Here is a 19,614-nt window from a genome sequence, read left to right as displayed (position 1 = left end):
GAAGAAAGAATTGCCTCCGTCATCTCATTATCCAATAAATGCCAAATACAAACAAACGAACCAATAATTGTCATAATTAAAGAAATTACGCATAATATCTCTTGACTGCATCAGAATTGATAGCCATGTCGACACATCTCCCCTCGATATCTGTCAAACACAAAGCACCGTTGGACAATACTCTGGTCACGATATAAGGCCCTTGCCAATTTGGGGCGAATTTGCCTTTTGCCTCGACCTGATGCGGGAGGATCTTCTTCAATACCTGCTGCCCTACTTCAAACTTCCTAGGGCGCACCTTCTTATTGTATGTTCTTGCCATTCTCTTCTGGTACAGCTGACCATGGCACACTGCCGCCAATCTTTTCTCGTCTATCAAGCTTAACTGTTCCAACCGAGCTTTGACCCATTCATCATCATCAATCTTGGCTTCAGCGACAATCCGGAGGGATGGAATTTCGACCTCCGCCGGTATTACGGCTTCAGTTCCGTACACCAACAAATAAGGAGTTGTACCTATGGAAGTCCAGACAGTAGTGCGGTAACCCAACAAAGCAAAGGGTAATCTCTCGTGCCATTGTCTGGATCCTTCCACCATCTTTCGCAGTATCTTCTTGATATTCTTATTGGCTGCTTCGACCGCTCCATTCGCCTTGGGACGATATGGGGTGGAATTGCGGTGGGTAATCTTGAATTGTTGGCATACCTCTCTCATCAGGCTGCTGTTAAGATTCGCACCGTTATCCGTGATGATCACTTTTGGGATTCCAAATCTGCAGATGATATGGGAGTGAACAAAGTCCACCACTGCCTTTTTGGTTACCGACTTGAAGGTTTTAGCCTCAACCCATTTGGTGAAGTAATCAATGGTCACAAGAATGAACCTGTGGCCGTTGGATGCTGCTAGTTCGATAGGTCCAATGACATCCATGCCCCATGCTACAAACGGCCAGGGTGCTGTCATCGTATGTAACTCTGTTGGCGGAGAATGGATCAGATCTCCATGTATCTGGCACTGATGGCTTTTCCTTACGAAAGTGATACAGTCGTGTTCCATGGTGAGCCAATAACACCCTGTTCGAAGGATTTTCCTTGCCAATACATATCTGCTCATGTGTGGCCCACAAACTCCAGCATGTACCTCTGCCATAACCGTCGTGGCTTGACCGGCATCTATACATCTCAATAATCCTAAATTCGGGGTTCTTTTGTACAATACTCCTCCGCTGAGGAAGAAACCATTCGACAAACGCCGAAGGGCTCTTTTTTGGTCTCCAGAGGCCTGTTCTGGATATGTCCCCATTCCGAGGTATTCCTTGATATCATGAAACCAGGGTTCGCCATCTGGCTCCTCTTCTACGGCATTACAGTAAGCGTGCTGATCACGGACCTGGATGTACAGAGGATCAACATACATTTTGTCAGGGTGGTGCAGCATTGATGCTAAGGTGGCCAAGGCATCCGCAACCTCATTGTGAACTCTCGGGATATGTTTAAACTTCACCGATCGAAATCGCTTGCTCAGATCATGCAAGCATTGTCAGTATGGTATGAGCTTTAGATCTCGTGTTTCCCATTTGCCCTGAATTTGATGTACCAAGAGGTCCGAGTCTCCCAAGACCAAGACGTCTTGGACATCCATGTCAGCAGCCAAGCGCAGACCCAGAATGCAAGCTTCATACTCGGCCATATTATTGGTGCAATAGAAGCGTAGTTGAGCCGTAACAGGATAATGGCGCCCTGTTTCAGAAATGAGTACTGCTCCTATTCCAACCCCTTTTGCATTTGCAGCTCCGTCGAAGAAAAGCTTCCAACCCGGTTCCTCAGTTAATTCCATCTCATTTGTATGCATTACCTCTTCGTCGGGAAAGTACGTTCTTAAGGGCTCGTACTTTTCATCAACGGGATTCTCTGCCAAATGATCGGCCAGTGCCTGGGCTTTCATGGCTGTCCTCGTCACATAGACGATATCAAACTCTGTGAGCAGAATTTGCCATTTTTCTAACCTTCCCGTGGGCATAGGTTTCTGAAAGATATACTTCAATGGGTCCAAACGGGATATGAGATAAGTAGTATATGAAGACAGGTAGTGCTTCAACTTCTGAGCTACCCAAGTTAGGGCACAACATGTTTTCTCGAGTTGAGTGTACTTGACCTCATGTACTGTGAATTTCTTGCTAAGATAGTAGATGGCCTGCTCCTTCCTTCCTGTGTCGTCATGTTGCCCCAGCACACAACCAAATGAATTTTCCAGGACCGTCAGATAAAGAATTAAGGGCTTCCCTGGCTTAGGCGGGACCAATACGGGTGGATTAGACAGATTCCCTTTGATTTGGTCGAAGGCCTCCTGACACTCTGCCGTCCAACATACCGCAACATCCTTTCTCAGCAGCCGAAATATGGGCTCACAAGTTGCGGTGAGTTGAGCGATGAACCTGCTGATGTAATTGAGTCTACCCAGCAAACTCATTACCTCTGTTTTGTTCCTTGGCGGTGGCAAATCTCGAATGGATTCAATTTTGGACGGGTCTAACTCAATCCCCCGTCGACTGACGATGAATCCTAGCAGCTTTCCTGATGGAACCCCGAATGCGCATTTGGCCGGGTTAAGCTTGATATCATACCTTCGGAGTCTTTGGAAAAATCTCCTTAGGTCTGTTACATGGTCCTCCTGACGCCAAGATTTGATGATCACATCATCGACGTACACCTTGATTTCTTTGTGTATCATGTCATGAAACACAGCAGTCATTGCTCGCATGTATGTTGCCCCAGCGTTCTTCAATCCGAACGGCATTACCCGATAGCAGTAAGTTCCCCATGGCGTAATAAACGCTGTCTTTTCCACATCCTCCTCGTCCATTAGGATCTGATGATAACCCGCATAGCAATCTACAAAGGATCTGATCTCGCGCCCAGCGCAATTATCGATCAAGATATGGATGTTGGGCAATGGAAAATTGTCCTTGGGACTTGCTTTGTTGAGGTTGCAGTAGTCGATGCACACCCTGATTTTTCCATCCTTCTTTGGGACTGGTACCACATTGGCCAACCACTCGGGATATCGAGTGACCCGAATGACCTTCGCCTGCAACTGCTTAATCACTTCTTCTTTGATTTTTACACTCATTTCTGTTTTAAATTTCCTTAGTTTTTGCTTGACCGGAGGGTATGCCGGGTCAGTGGGCAATTTGTGAACCACTAAATTGGTGCTTAATCCAGGCATATCGTCATATGACCAGGCAAAAACATCTTTGAATTCCATGAGGGTTTTGATCAATTCTTCCCTGACATTCGGCTCAATGTGGATGCTAATTTTGGTCTCTTGGATGTTATCAGCGTCTCCTAGATTCACAGCCTCAGTGTCATTTAGGTTAGGCTTGGGTTTCTCTTCAAATTGGCACAGTTCTCGGTTTATCTCTTCGAAGGCTTCACCTTCGTCACATTCAGATTCATCGTCACAAACGACCTCTCGCATCATTGAGTCGGATTCAGATTGATTTATTAGACTAGGTCGAAGATCCGCTGTGCATGCCATGTCATTAGAACCAGTAAAAAGAGAACTGTTCAGAAAGAAAAAAAAACAAAACAAAAATTAAAATAGGACAAAAGAGAGAACTTTATTAAACTTGCGGGATAAAAGGGTTCACACTTTTACAAGACAAACGTAAAATTTGGATTACACCCTAGAATAATCCGGACAAAACAAAACACACAAAACATAAATCAAAGCCTACTACCAAGACTCCCCTCGGACAGGAAGAAGAGTAACTTTCCAATTGTTGGTCTTGGCCTCAGGCCCCACAAACTGTATCTATGTTCTGCTGGAACCTTCTCCAACTTCTACCACACTGACATCAGCGAATAGCCTCTCAAAACTCTGATTTAGGTCCTCATTTATACCGATCACTGGTCCTAGAATCTTTGGGACCGGTGACCCCCTGGCACTTGCTTTGACAAAAGACCTTGAGAGACGTGGCACCGGCTTAGGCAGAAACCAGACCCTCTTCTTCATTTTTCGCGCTTGCTTCCTATCTGTTGCGGTTGTTTGAACCCCAATCCGAAAGTTTCCAGATTTTTAGGAAGGGAGACAGGTTGGACAATCCCTTGAAGCTCGACTCCCAGGCCTTTTCCTGGCACAAATCCATTACCCAGCATTTCTGAGACCATCATGACTGTTGCGGCAGCTACCCTAGGGTGCGGGATGATTTCTCCTTCAGAAATTTTGTTGGCCGACCCTGTATCGAAAATCTGGTAGACCCAAGGACCTTTGTCATCAGCGGTCTCTATGAAAGGTACAATGGCTCCGCCCGTGGTGCACGTTGTATCCTCGTCGTGTAACACGACCTCTTGTCTTTCCCACTCGAACTTCACCATCTGATGTAGGGTGTAGGGCACTGCCTTGGCTGCATGAATCCATGGTCGCCCTAACAGCAGGTTATAAGACACTGTGGCATCTAACACCTGGAACTCCATGGTAAACAGGACTGGACCGATGGTCAATTCAAGTACAACATCCCCCACAGTGGCTGTTCCATTTCCGTCGAACCCTCGGACACAGATGCTATTCTTGCGGATTCTTCCGCGGTCGACTTTTAACTGGTCCAGAGTGGATAATGGGCAAATATTGGCACTTGAACCGTTATCCACCAATACCTGAGTTACTACCGAGTCTTCACATTTGACAGCTAGGTATAGAGCTTTATTATGCTCCGTACCTTCCATCGGCAGGTCATCATCTGCGAATGTTACCCTGTTCACCTCGAAAATCTTGCTGGTAATGGTTTCCAGGTGGTTTACAGAAATCTCATTGGGTACATGAGCTTCGTTCAATATCTTCATCAAAGTCCGTCGATGCTCCTCAGAATGGATCAGTAATGACAGCAACGAGATCTGGGCCGGTGTTTTTCTCAGCTGTTCGACCACGGAGTAGTCCTGCACTTTCATCTTCTTCAGGAACTCCTCAGCCTCTTCTTCGGACACAGGTTTCTTGGTTGCAACTGGGTTGGTTCTTCTTAGCTCCACCGGAGCAAAACATCGACCTGATCGAGTCAGTCCTTGCGCTTCACAACTAACTTCTTCTACCTGTTTTCCTTTGTACATCACCACCGCCTTTTCATATTTCCAAGGCACAACCTTGCTATCAATCATCGGCAGCTGGACTACAGGCTTTACGGTGACCATTTCTCTATATGCCCCCTTTAACACAACAGCAGGTGCGGGCGGAACCCCTGATATTACCAACTTGTTTGGCTCGGGTTTGCTTGTTATGGTGGACGGGCTCTTTCCCAATATCACTACTGGCTTGACGCTTTCTCCCTGTGACTGTACCTTCGTTCCCCCACTGGTTGAGACTTCCTTCGGGGCGGCTTGGATCATCATCACTGTTTGTGAGGGTTTTTTCAACTCTCCTCCCTCATACACCAACTCAATCATGTGAGTCTCGTGGTGCGCTGGTAGTGGGTTTTGGTTGATGTTAGGAGCTTCCGGTGCCTGGACCTCGATCTTATTGGTGTCGATAAGATCCTGTATGGCATGCCTTAACTTCCAACACTTCTCGGTGTCATGCCCGAGCATCCCTGAGCAGTATTCACAACTTATTGATCGATCCAAATTCTGAGGTGGGGGATTTGGTTCTTGAGTCTGGACAGGACTAACCAAACCCAATTGCCTCAGCTTGTGGAACAAAACGGTGTAGGTTTCCCCCAACTCTGTGAAAGTTCTCTGTTTCAGCAACCTGTCATTCCTAGCATCTGGATTTCCCCGAAAGCCTGCCCCTGGAGGGTTTCTATACGCCCTTGGTGGAGGGTAGGTGTTTTGTAGTGGCGTATATATGTTCTGGGGAACCGGAGGCTGAGTGTATACTTGGGCCTGGTGTACGAAACAATGTGGTTCTCGAGGTGGATAGAAATTTTGTGGTGGGTTGTATGGGTAGTTTGACCTGTGAGGACTGGGTTGGTTGTAGTGTGGCCTGCCAGCCCTGGACCAACTGCCTGCCTCGATCGTGGCAACCTCTTCTTTCTTTCTTCTCAGCGCACCTCCCGTGCCGCTCTGAATAGCCTGGGTCGTGGCCTTACGTGCCGAATAGTTCAAGATTTTGTCAGAACTCAGACCCTCTTCTATCATGACCCCTATCTTGACCACCTCGTTGAAAGATTTTCCAACTGTTGTCACCAAGTGGCCAAAGTAGGTTGGATCCAATGTTTGTAAGAAATAGTCCACCATCTCTCCCTCTCTCATGGGAGGATCGACTCTAGCTGCTTGTTCTCTCCAGCGGAACCCGAACTCGCGAAAACTTTCCCCGGGTTTCTTCCTAGTTCTTAATAATGTGAGACGGTCAGGGACTATCTCGAGATTGTACTGGAAATGACCTGCAAAAGCCTGCGCCAGATCATCCCAAGTATACCACCTACTGGAATCCTGCCTGGTATACCACTCCAGTGCAGATCCGCTCAGACTTTGGCCGAAATAAGCTATCAGCAGCTCATCCTTGCCGCCTGCCCCTCTCATTTTGCTACAGAATCCCCGCAAATGTGCCATGGGATCACTGTGTCCTTCATATAAATCAAACTTAGGCATCTTGAACCCAGCCGGGAGTTGGACGTCTGGGAAATGGCACAGATCTTTGTATGCTACGTTGACTTGGTTGCCCAGCCCGTGCAAGTTCCTGAAGGACTGCTCCAGGCTTTTGAACTTTCTCAATACTTCATCCTGTTCAGGGGCCTTAGCCGGCTTCTCAATCTCTGTCGGCACTTCCAAATGTGGATTGTAAGCCTGTGGTTCGGGGGCATGAAACGTAGGCTCGGGGGATAGTACTGTGTATCGTGAGCCTGAAACAATGGCTCACTGGTCGTTCTTTGCAAAGGGGCTGATGTTGGTCCCACAAAAATGGGAATATTGGGTGTTGGGAGAGGTTGATGGGGTGGCGGAGCTTGGGAATCATGAGGGCTTCTTTCTTGATGATAAAGGGGATTTGGGCGGCTTGTGGAAGGGCCAGAGTGAGGGTATTCCGGCGTGTGTCCCAGTGTTTCAGGGCTCTTTTGTGTTTTGGCTATGGCTAGATCTCTAGTCCCTCATCTCTAGTCCCATCCTTTCAATCTTTTCCATCACTTCTTTCAACAACTGGCTCATCGGCCTCTCTTCCTCATTACTATTCTCTGAGGTAGTCATGCTTGTTGCTATCGGTCCTTTGGATCTGGTTTGGTAGGAGTGTGTTGCCAGAGTTCTTTAACAACTAACTTGTCTGGATTCAGACAACAACAAACTTTGTTAGCGTTAGAGTTTAACAGATTTGATCATAACACATAGAGGATGCAATGCTCCTAGGCAGTTAACCGTTTCTACATGCTTTGCTTCAAACAACATGCGTCATCCCGGCTTGCTCATTTGCCCCTTTTTATTTATTTTTGTATTTTCTTTTCTTTCTTTATCAAAAGCGGTCGAATCTTATGGGGATTGCCTACGTATCACGTCCCCGCGCGAATCAGACCAGGCGTAGTTCTGCCATGAGGCTAACATTTTCATTCATTTATAAAAAGATGAACAGACATTACATTTGAAAACTTTGTAAGAAAATGTCTTGAAATACACTTATTTAAATCGAAATAAAAAGATACAATTTTTAACATCTCACAACGTGCCCCACTTCCCACTTGCATTGTAAATTATTAGATAATTTGCTCAAGGCGGGGCTTGACCTGGATGACCTCCCAGCGTACGATACATCCTTTCCAACTCCATCGCTAGATGACGGGCAAAAGTGGGTGCATGCTCTGTAAACCTTTCATAATCCATTCCTTGGCAGTTTACATAACTTTGGGAGGTGTAGACTGCCAGGTCGTGGATCTGTGCCCTGAAATCTTAGAGATGTTGGCCTTGATTCTGCAGTTGCTGTTGGCGAGTGGTGGCTATATCTTTGATACGGTCTTCACGATCTAGGGCTGACTCTAATAGAGCTCGGAGTCTGGCTTGCTCTAATCTCGCCTGCGCTCTTTCTCTGTCAATGTCCGCTTGTTGATGCTCTCTGTTGTACCTTCTTGCCTCTTCTAGTTGTGCACGAAGTTGGTCTTCTGATCGTACCCAATGGTCTTTTTCCTTCTTGAATTGTGCCCTATCTTTCTCGGATTTCCTATCTTGGCGTTCCTTATCAGATCTGGCTTCTTCGTTTAATTGTTGGATCCTTTCTTTTGCTTTGCTCAACGCCCTTTCATTTGCAGCAAGAACGGAATCATAATCTTGCATTCTTTCAAAAAGATTGGCGATGGTTTTTTGATCCTTCCAATTCCTCATTAGCGTTTCAGAAGCCTTTTTCATTCTCAGAAATCGAGCATGAAGACTTTCATTCTCACAGGCTAGACTCTTCTTCTTGCCTTCAGCTTCTTGTGCTTGCAAATCTTTCTCCATACTGAGGTTCCTTAGATTTTCCTTTAGGGCATGGATAGTTGCTTTGTACCCCTTTTCTTTTTCTCCCCAGATCAACCGCTCTTGGATTTTATCATTAAAGTTTTGAATATGGGGTCTTTTGGTTGGCCTTCTTAGCTCAGGTTCTGGTACATCATCCACGCGAGACCGTTTCTCTAACCACCTTGGATATCCAGGATTTATCTCACCCTTTGTAGTGTCTAGGACTTGAGTATCACTTTTCAAGTATCGACATCCATTCCACATCTGCTGAAGTAGAGCCTCAGGAATAGTGGCTTCTGGGTGTAATTCGATTTCTTGCGTACTCAAATCTTCATCATCAGGAACTACTTGATATCCCCCTAGTTGTCTTAGGACTCTCAATGGCACATACGGCTGGATGCTTCTCAATCCCAATAGTAACAGATAACTATTTGAGGTTGACATGTGTATCACTTCCTTCATCGGGAGCCATCCCAAAGTCCATTCAATTTGATTTGCCGTTAAAGCCCTTAGATGAGATACCCATGCTTCTATCCCTTCTGGAACCTGATAATTTTTTACTCTTTCCTCATAACCCTCGATGCAATTATCGTTGCTTGGCCCATACTGTATGATCTTGGGCTGTTGTTGGAAATGTTCCATCACCCACATTTGCAACAAAATTTTGCATCCTTCGAAGACTTTCGCTCCTGCTTTACATAAAGTCAAAGCCCGATAAATGTCTGAGAGAATGATGGGGACGAGGGTGTGGTTTTCTTTGGTGGTGAGGATTTGCACAACTTTTGCGGTGCGAATATCGATTGTTCGCTCTTTGTTTGGGAAGACCATGATTCCTAGAAAAGCCACCATGAAGGCGAAGCGACGGTGAACCTGCCATGCGTCTTTGTCTTGCTTGTTAGTATGGCCTTTCTCATGAATTTCGAACCCATCTGACTATCCGAACCTTGAATACAAAAAGTTGAAAGAAAAACATCTATTGATGACATTGCTTTTCCTGATTTGACTGCTGATGTTCAGAAGATCGAAGAATCGATGTACCGAGGGAGCCTTTGTGAATATCAAGCTTTGATTCCTTAAACTTCCGTCAAAACCAACATATCCAGCTATCTCCTCTAATGTAGGAGTGAGCTCGAAGTCAGAGAAACGAAAGACATTGTGAACAGGGTCCCAAAAAGCTACTAATGCCGCAATCAGATCATCACGGGGTTTAACTTTCATAGTATCCGGGAGATTTCCCAAATGCTTGATGACCCACTTTTGACCATCTTCGCCTAATTCACACCACCACATTTGAAGCTGGAATAGAAACTCTTCTGTATTTGTGGATGAGGGGTTTTGTGTGGTGCTCATTTTGTATCCGAAATTTAATTCAATAAAGTCAAGACTCATTTTGAAAATATACTCTAACCATTTTCAGTTAAAACTATTTTCAAGATTTAAAACTATTTTGGGAATTTTTCAAACTATTTTTCAAGATTAAATACCTTTCAAGATTAAATGCCTTTATTCAAGATTTGAAACTATATTCTTTCAAGATTAACAACCCATTTTATTCCTCAGTTCTTACCATGATTTCGTTTAAGCCGGTCAACAAGCATGTTCGAGGCAAATGAATGCACAGGTAGCAAGTAGGATGCATCAGGATGGTCTTTTTATTTCGGGTTCAACTGTCCTAGATAGACCCAACCCCTGTGTTGAGTCTCCAAGGCCAGCTGTACATGATGCAAATAGACGTTCCTACTAGGGATCCGGTACATGGCTGAGTTATTCTAAGTAAAAACCTGAGGCGTATTGTTCTAAACCTGGCTTACTCAAACGGACAGTTTGAGCCGAAGCGGGGGCAACGTACCGGGAGCACGAAAGTCTACCCGGCCTAGTTACTTGTCCCAACTTCGTCTTATTTGGTATGACCTCTAACAGAAAGGCGGGTCACGCGCACGTGTACACCATAAATTTAGAAGACTCAGAAAGAAGAAGGGTTTCGCAGCAGTTTTATATACACAATTCAGATAATATTAAAGCGGTAAAAGCATCATTTAGCACATTAAGCATATATCATGTAAAAATCAGATAAAAAATAAAGCCAACTATAACAATTATTTTAGGCTCGAATTCTTGAACCCTGAACCAGTGGTTCTGGGTACAAAAAGATCCCCAGCAGAGTCGCCAGAGCTGTCACACCTCCTTTTTACATACCCGATAGGGCGCAAGGGGAGTTTTTTCCAATTAAAGGACAATCGAAACGGGATTGGTTTAATTATTTCAGAGTCGCCACTTGGGAGATTTAGGGTGTCCCAAGTCACCAATTTTAATCCCAAATCGAGGAAAAGAATGACTCTATATTACAGTCTGCGTACCAGAAATCCGGATAAGGAATTCTGTTAACCTGGGAGAAGGTGTTAGGCATTCCCGAGTTCCGTGGTTCTAGCACGGTCGCTCAACTGTTATATTCGGCTTGATTATCTGATTTTATACAAACATGAACTTATGTGCAAATTTTAACTTCTAACCACTTTTGTCGTTATTATTATTTTACAAGAATTGCAACGTCGTGAAAACATATCTCGAACCACGTTACATCAATGCACCCGTGGTTATCGATATATCTCGACTTGGTTGAGATTTGGATTTGGGTCACATAAATGTGCACCCGAATTAAGGAAAATAAATTGTTAAAGGCGCGCCTAAAGCAACTAGCGTCTTGTTATTTTGGGGAAGGTCGTAAAAATCCGTTAAACGGCACATCCCGAATTCTAAACACTTTAATATATACATACATTTAGAGGGCCCCGCAGCTTTGTACATTTTGTTTGTCAAGGCTCGTCTCGTTCTATTTTTAAAAGGAATTTGCGACGTCATGGACATGCATCTCGAACCATGTCACAATCAATGTACCCGTGATTAGAAACACATTTCGAATCCGTCGAGATTTGGATTTGGGTCACATAAATGCGCACCCGAATTTAAGAAGGTAAAATTATTAAATACGCGGTGAAAAGGCTATCGCGTTATTATTCCGGGAGGTCGTGAGATTTGCTAAATGACCCACCTTAGGGACTGAATGCTTCAATATATACATTTAACGAGGGCCCAGCAATTTGTGCGTTTTTCTTTATTTTTGTCGAGGCTCATCTCGTCCTTATTTTAAAAGGATATCCTATAGCAACTACGTTTCTTGTCGCGTTTGTCTCTACTAATTGAAAACAGTAGATAGCCCTAATTAATTACATGCTTGCAAGTTATCTATAACAGAATTCCTAGTGCTTGCGCAAAATCAGAAGCACGGCCACGTACACAGTCAGCCGAGCAAAAATTAAAGGCCCAAATCCAGCCCATGCGTGATGGGCCAGACCTGGGCCATTATTTGTCCGATGCAGGCCTGCTTGGTCTGTTTTGACCTGGGCTCGACCTTCGTGAGGTTGAGATTGCAAGCCCTGTGTTCTTTGTCTTAAAACATGGTTTAACAGTTATATATGGCAATTTATCAGAAAGGAAAAAACTTAACTAGTAGTGTACGATTTTCATGCTTGGCATACATTACAGACTTATACTACACCATTGAACTAAATCTGAGATACAACCTACTGCCTTGGGTATACTCTTATCACCAACCTATATACACAGTCTAACATTCAACTACCATACATTAACATTTATTAGGCATGAAGACTATCTCTAACATCCAAAACAAGAATGTAAACTATTATACATTATAAGAGGCCTAACACAATAGTCTATGTATATATAAGCATCTGCAGATCTTCTCTTTTGCATTTATGCTCAAACCTTTCAAGTTACAGTGATAGTATATTTGTGTACCTGGTATAGAGGAGCAAAAGAAAAAGAAAGATGATCAGCTGAGTGGTACACAGCAGCAGCAGATAAATAGCACAACACAGCAACAACCAAACAGCCACAAAGATGCAGTTCACACGTTGGTCGAGCAACAGACTAATACTCCCAGAAAAACAGGATAGGCAACAAAACCAGTCGAGAAAGGAAACAGAGTATTTTGGGCTATAGCCACAAAAGTTCAATAACCACCAAGGCTCAGCAAATAACCAGCACAGTTTCGACAATCAAAACTCAAGCCACAGTACACAGAAAGCTCGGTAGTAGCAATCACAGCAGAAGAACATAGACTTCTCTTAATGGAACAAATAACAATCCCAGTTAGGATAACCAACTTGGTTTCTTTTTTGCAGTTTTTTGGACAATGTTCAGTTACAGTATTTCTGGAAATTTCTTTCTGTTTTTTTTTCAGTTTTCTTCAACTCACAAGATCTCCCTTCAAGACTAAAATTTTCAGCCCCTTTTAAGTTCTGAAATGGCCTATTTATAAGCCAAACAACCAGTGCAGTCAAGCTGCCTGGATCCTGCCAATTTGCAGACTGCCCATACCTATTAAATCCCACGCCTAAGCATCTTTTTGATGCCAGCCATTTGTTCCCCACGCTTGGCTTTATTCTTTAATCAAGAATTATGGGTTCATTTAAGTATTCATTTTAAACCCCCATACTCTTGTGTCTTGTTCCCCATTTGCATTAGTTTAATCCTAAATTAGTACCCTACTTGTCAGCTCACTTAAACTAAGCTTTTTCCTGTTTTTCTCGAACCCCAGACTACCCTTGTTAACCTTGATTATTACTGCCCTAAACCCCTTGCAGCATCAGGGCATTTTGAACTTCTGAAAGTTCAATTCAAGACTGCCCTAGCCTGATTCTTTTAATTTGTTTACAATGCAGTTACAAGCTAGTAGTCACAGCTAATGTCAAGCATCCAATTAACAATCAACAGGTTCATTCACTTACGTGAAGTTGTACGAATTAGAATATTTGAACATTCAGTCGTAGGAAGTTAATCGACGACATTTATCAAGTCGACTATACTAATTATAACAGGTAACAATCAGTCGTTCATATAAACCAATACATACAGGGACCTGAAGGGCTTCGGACAACTTTGGTCAATCACTGGGAACCTATATAAGTTATTTATGCGACGACTATCCTAATCGGACATGTTTATCATAGGATACGTTCAAATCACACACAGAAAACAATCGACCAAATAAAAGGTCTTTGACAGAGATGGAAGAAATCCGAATGAAAAATAACAAAAATAACAAACAAACACAACGAAACATGCTGACAACTTAATTAGCAGTTGAATAAAACAAAAAAGAAAAGAAAAACTTACCGAGAAATGTCCAAACAAAATTGATCCAAATCTGACTCAACTCTGACCCTTTGAGGCCGAACAAACTTTAATCAGGGTGTTCTCACATGAGAACACCTTGATTAAGGTCTATTAGACCTCAAACCCCCGTTAAGGCTAGCCGGATTCCCCAGGTTCATGTGTTCTAAGGTCTGGATTTTCAGATCTGGTTTTTTAGAAGTTGTGGGTAGATTCGGACCAAACCAAGCCTGGTTTGGTCACGATGGGGGTCAGGCGAGTGTCTGGTATGAAGATGGTGAGGTTTGGTATAGGTCGGGGTTCGACTCGAATCTTCAAATGAAAATTCGAGATGAAGGAAGGGGATTCGAGGCTAGGGGGTAATAGATCCATGTTCAGGAGAGTGAGGGGGTCCTAGGGTGTTCAGGAGGTGGTCACCGGCATTCATGCCGCCGGGTTCTGGTGACGGGGAAACTAGGGCGGCTGCTAGGGTTTCGGGGGGTTTCAGGCTTGGGGAAGGAGATGAGTGAAGGGGGGGTTCGGATAGGGGGCGTGGGGTGTGATAGAAAGCTTATATATGGTCTAGGGGTTTAGATCTGAGCCGTTGGATCAGATGATCTCAACGGCTTGGATCTGATGGTGAGGGGTGAGACGAGGTCGTTTGGTATTAAAACGGGGTCGTTTGGGTTTAAGTGATGGATTGGGTTGGACCGGCTAAACAGGTCGGGTCACGGGTGCGGATGTGGACCGTTGGATCAAGAGGCTTAGACGGCTCAGATCGACTTGTCTGAAACGGCGTCGTTTGAATTGGTGCTTGGGCAGGCCGGATTTGGACTGGACTTGAGTGCCGATTTTGGGCCTATTTCGTTTCATTTTTGGGCCCAAACCGATTTTCAACTCTTTTCTTTTTGTTTTTTCTAATTTTAAAACAAAAAATGAAAAATAACAAATAAATAGTAAAACAAATGAAATTAAAACAAACAATAATGTAACACTTCAACACCATTATCACACCAAATTAAAATGTTCAAGTAAGTTAAATCACAACCTAGAACGAACAATGCACATATATTTTTGAATTTTCTTTTAACTACTGAATTACGGTTTGATTACTATGACAGACATACCTTGTGTTTTGACTGATAAGATCAAAAAATGCAAAAAAATGGGATGAACCACAAATGACTAGCAGTACATGTCGTGAAAAATTGGAAAATTTGTACAGCGAGGTCACTGGTCACTATTTTTGTTTTCTTTTGGAGTGCTTGTCCGTGAAGCAAAAATCACGTGCTTACAAGTACCCCCATCATAGTGAACCTCTCCTTGTGATCGGGATGAGGTAAATGCCTCCCAGCCGGGGGGCGGATCGAATCGGATTTTCCTTAGGTAGCCACCGACCTACAGTTATCCTTAAACTTACGTGCTTGGTAGAGAAGAAGCGAACAAAAGTACGCTCGCTTGCTGTCTTGTTCTCTATCACGAATTGGGATCGCTCGCCAGCTAGGTCAGATTGGAGCAAGATTTTATGAGAACATATTCCCCATATTCGGGGACAAGGGGCGGAACGACCTCTCGATCTACTTACTGCAGCTCAGGAAGAAAAACATCGTCTAGGTGTTCCCTGTTGCTCCGATCTCCCCTATGCCTAGGACGTTGTGTGGGCCAATAGCCATAGTTAGTTTCTATTTTTATTTGGTTGTTTCTTCCTTGTTGTTGATACCGTCAAGACCCAGCCAGATGATGTCTGTTGGTTGGTAGTGAGAGGACTCTTAGTACCTACATACCCAAAAGAGGGCACTGGTTAAAAAACAATCATTTGATTTTCTTTCTTGCTCTCCCTTAGCAGCAGGAAAGGAGTCTATCTATCTGCCTAGCTTTGGTAGATTTCCCCCAACGCAATCCACAGAAATTCCATGAATCCCTGGGTGGTTAAGTCTGACGACTCAGCAGCAGTGCGGAATTGATTTTCTTGTCTGGTGGATCTGATCTATAGGTAGGGGCAATACATACCAAAAGGTTCGAAGAAGGAAGGCGCATACGAGTATATAACCAACCTACCCTTCTATATAACCTATTCACATTAGTGAAGCGGTTGGATGCATAAGGGAAGTGCACGTTTGTGAGACCTTAGTCGGGATGCATATGTGAGTCAACCTACGAGCACGGAAGAGCATGGTACCACTACCCCTCTCTAAGTAAAGGTAAGATTCTTATCCTTGTAGATGACTCCATCTAAAATACAATAGGGACAGCCTTTTTCGGCTGCTCGTTTCGTATATTGAAGAGAGAGTAGTCTTAAGTAATGTAATAGGGGTTAGGTCAATAATAGCTATGCTATTGCCCTGCTGATTTAAGGCCTCCGCCCGATCCCGAATGCACATTTTTTTTGGGTTCATCTTCAATTGATGTATTCTTAACCTTTCGAAGACCTTGCATAAATTTTCGATGTGGTCAGTTCTTTCTTTTGAAAAGACTACCAAATCGTCCACGTAAGGCTCGCATATGTTATGTAGGAGGTCACTGATAATTTGTGTCATCGCTCTTTGATATGTTGCACTTTTGTTTTCTTTTTTTGGGCATATCGTAGTAAGGAAAGGAAGTGAGGGAACTCATTCAAATCGAATAGTTGAAACTACTATAACTCCTATTTTCTGCTTTAAGAGAAGCCTTCTAGCTCGTTTTAAAGCGTTGAAGAGAGAGATAGGACATTCTAAAGATAGTTGTTGAGGAAGCATCTGATTTCTAACTACGAGTCTGTTTTCAAGCTAACTGAATGCCTATCTGTTCCTAGTTCTATTCCACTATCTGCTCTTACTGCTCTCATTGCTGGTGTGACAGTCTAAGTAGACGGTGCTCTCTTTCCTGTTGTTTTTGGGGTTCATAACTGGTGCTATTGAATCTGCAGTTAAGGGAATATCACCAGTTCTTGGAATAAGAGCTCTGGGACTTCATGGCTTTGAGGGAGGTTTAGCCTAGCCCTAAGCCTTTTTGGAATAGAATGCTTCTTTGTCAAAGCTTCAAGCAAGAAGGAGGAAGACCCTCTTTTTGTCAATGGATCACTTAGTCGGAATAAGCGGGCTTAGAAAGCCAGTTGGTAGTGGCTAAGCTAGTTGAGGGACTTGAACCCTCAACCTCATCCTTGGCAAGGCTATGCTCTACCAATAAGCTATTTCCGCCAGCTAGGGGGAGAGGGCTAGCTGGGCCTGCCTTTTCAATCAATCTCCGGCCGCTCAGTGCCGCTATTGGTACGAGTTATAAGGAGTCTTGGTCTCAAGTCAAACTGGGGCGTCATTTCATTCTCGTAACGGTAATGAGTGCACCGCAAGACCAGACAAGTTGCTCCCTCACCTCACAGTGGCGGCATCTATATTTTAAGTCATTTCCTAAGATGGCTCCTCTTATTCTACGATAATCCAAGCTGCAGCGGCACCTCACAAACTTCTTACTGGGGAAGTACTATAATAGGCATTTGTGAATGTTTGGATGCACGTGTTTTGTTCATATTCCTCCGCAGTTAAGAGCAAAATTGTCCCCAAGGCTACCACTTGTGTCTTTCTTGGATATGCTCAGTCCAGGTATATATATGCTATGACGTGAAATCCAAGAGAGTCGATGTATACTTAATGCTCTTTTTAATAGGGTCATTCTCATATTAGAAGACTAGGTTTGGAACCCTCTAGGAACTGAATCGCTAGAAAGATCTCTTCTTTGTTTAAACCAAGTGGACCCTAAACCAAAGCTTTGATCGCTGCGCTTCCCCCTTATTGTTAGTCCTCTTACCATATACCACTTCAAATGCTTACTTACCCCTTACTTAACATAGGCCGATTCACATCGTTTTTATAGGAAAACTCAGCAGTTGGAAGAACTTATCCCCCTTGCTCGGTCTCCCTTGCACTAAGCTCTTCAGCAAGTCTTCCAGTAAATCGACGACTGGAGTCTGGCTGTCCTGACTGATAAGCACTACTAAACATCAGTTCAGTGCCTAATTTCTTCTATAACACCCTCTATTAGAGGGCAGACTGATGTCTTGATCGGGCGTAATGCTCCCCATTCGTCATAAGGCATGCTTTCTCACCACCTAATGATGATCAAATCACGATCATGGGGTTGTCCGGTTCTAATTCCATATGCATAATAGAATGGAAATCAAGACCCCGAAGCTTCTTGTTGATACCCAATTTTTTCCTGTATTTTTATATGCAAAATAGCATGTATGTGCATATACAAGCATGTCCCAAGATCCCATTATTTTCCCTTAATTTTTCAAAAAAAAAAATTAAATCAATTTACTGCTTTATTCTATCAAGAAAACCCAATAATTGTCCCCAAAATTATCATTTTGGTGATTCACTTATTATATTCTCATATTTATACTAAAATATAGCTAACTTAATTTTTTTATATTTTTACAAATTTATTTAGTATTTTTTAAGCTAAATTGCATATAATTGCAATATTAGCTTATTTCAAGATTTAATTGTGTTTATAATTATAAAATTTTCTCCAGTATTTTTATTTTCATCATTATATATTATTAATCATTTTAGTACCTTTAATTTACTCCCAGAAATTAATTTACTATTTTTTATAATTTTAAAACGGAAAAATTGGCAATTTAAATAATAGCCCAATTCGTTTCAATTTTAGCCTAAAATCTTACCCCAAATTGGACCCCAATTTCCAGCCCAATTTCAAATAAAACCCGACCCAGGCCCCAATTACCCCTACCCGACCCAAAACCTTATTAAATTCTGGCCATTGATCTAAAAGATCATCGGCCCTCACTTGTTCTTACCATTTTTAATTCCAAACGACGACCCCCCAATACCCCTCATTTCCTCACTCGTCTCTATCTCTCTACCTCTGGTTCTCTCTAGAACCTTCCCCCTTTCACCTCCTCTCCGACAAGTTCCCTTCATCTTCTCCGGCCACCTTCTGACCTGAATCCATGGTGGTTTCACCACCCACCAAGCCACCTATGGCTCCTCACGTTTGGTTACTGGAGCTTCATGACTCGACCACGAAGAGTTGGGTCTGGACCTCTATTGATTCAAGTTCCACGGCCATCTCCGGCCTGCTCCGGCGAGCCATGCCAGTTTCGAGCCTGGCCTCGACTCTTCTTGCTTAGATCCAAGCCTTTCTCATCATTTGGGTTCCTCTGAAAACCCAAGCTTTTGAGGTTTTTCTGATTACTTTAGATCTATTCCAGATCTATGCTTTCCCTAAAGCTTTTTAAACGATTTTCTTTCAAAAAAAAACTATGCTTTCGAAACCATTTCTTTTTTTCGATCTAGGGTTTTCTGAGTTATTTAGATGTTTCTCTGATTTTCTCTTTCTTTCGTGTGTTTCTTCTACTGTATTTTTTACGGTGTTCTTGTGTGTTTCTTATTAAGTTTCATCTACTGTGTTCTGATTAGTTTTCTTCTACTATGTTTCGCATTAGTTTCTTCTACTATGTTTCTTCTACTAGGTTTCCTCTACTGTGTTCTGATTAGTTTTCTTCTACTATGCTGTGTATTAGTTTCTTCTACTATGTTTTTTTTGAGCGCTTCTACTGTGTTTCGCATGTTACTCTTCTACCATGTTTCTCATGAGCTTCTGTTGCTGAAGGAACATGTTAAAGGTTTCAGTTCTTTTCTGAGACCTCTGAACCTATTTCGACTTAATTACTTGCCCTCTCATCTCTACACTCGATTGATGGTAGAAACCCTAGAATTTGGGGGGGTTTTTTTCCAAGTTTGGAAACCATTGGATATGTGATTTGCTTGAACTGGTTTTATCTCAAAAGAAACCCGAACTCTTTCAGACCTATTTCGAGTCTCTGAACTGAGTTTTGAAGTCCTTGTTTTTAATATAATTTTGACTTTTGCTAAACTCTTCTAAGGACTTTTACACTGGATTTTTGTATGCTACTAGATGTTACTTCTCTTCTACATTGCTAACCTATGTGACAACCATGCTCTTGTAGTCTATTATCTACTGATTTTGCAATGACACGACATCTTCTTTCAGCTTAACATGTTTGTATGCTCT

At 43.1% G+C, this 19,614-nt stretch overlaps 1 pseudogene; it reads right to left on the bottom strand.

Annotated features, from left to right (window-relative positions):
* Positions 1 to 14,884: 14,884 nt before the first annotated feature.
* On the bottom strand, positions 14,885 to 18,531 carry LOC107817336 (uncharacterized; annotated as a pseudogene).
* Positions 18,532 to 19,614: the final 1,083 nt, after the last annotated feature.

Source organism: Nicotiana tabacum, chromosome 6, assembly GCF_000715075.1.
Source record: "Nicotiana tabacum cultivar K326 chromosome 6, ASM71507v2, whole genome shotgun sequence".
NCBI classification, from domain to species: domain Eukaryota; kingdom Viridiplantae; phylum Streptophyta; class Magnoliopsida; order Solanales; family Solanaceae; genus Nicotiana; species Nicotiana tabacum.
This window is presented reverse-complemented; position numbering and strand designations above follow the sequence as displayed.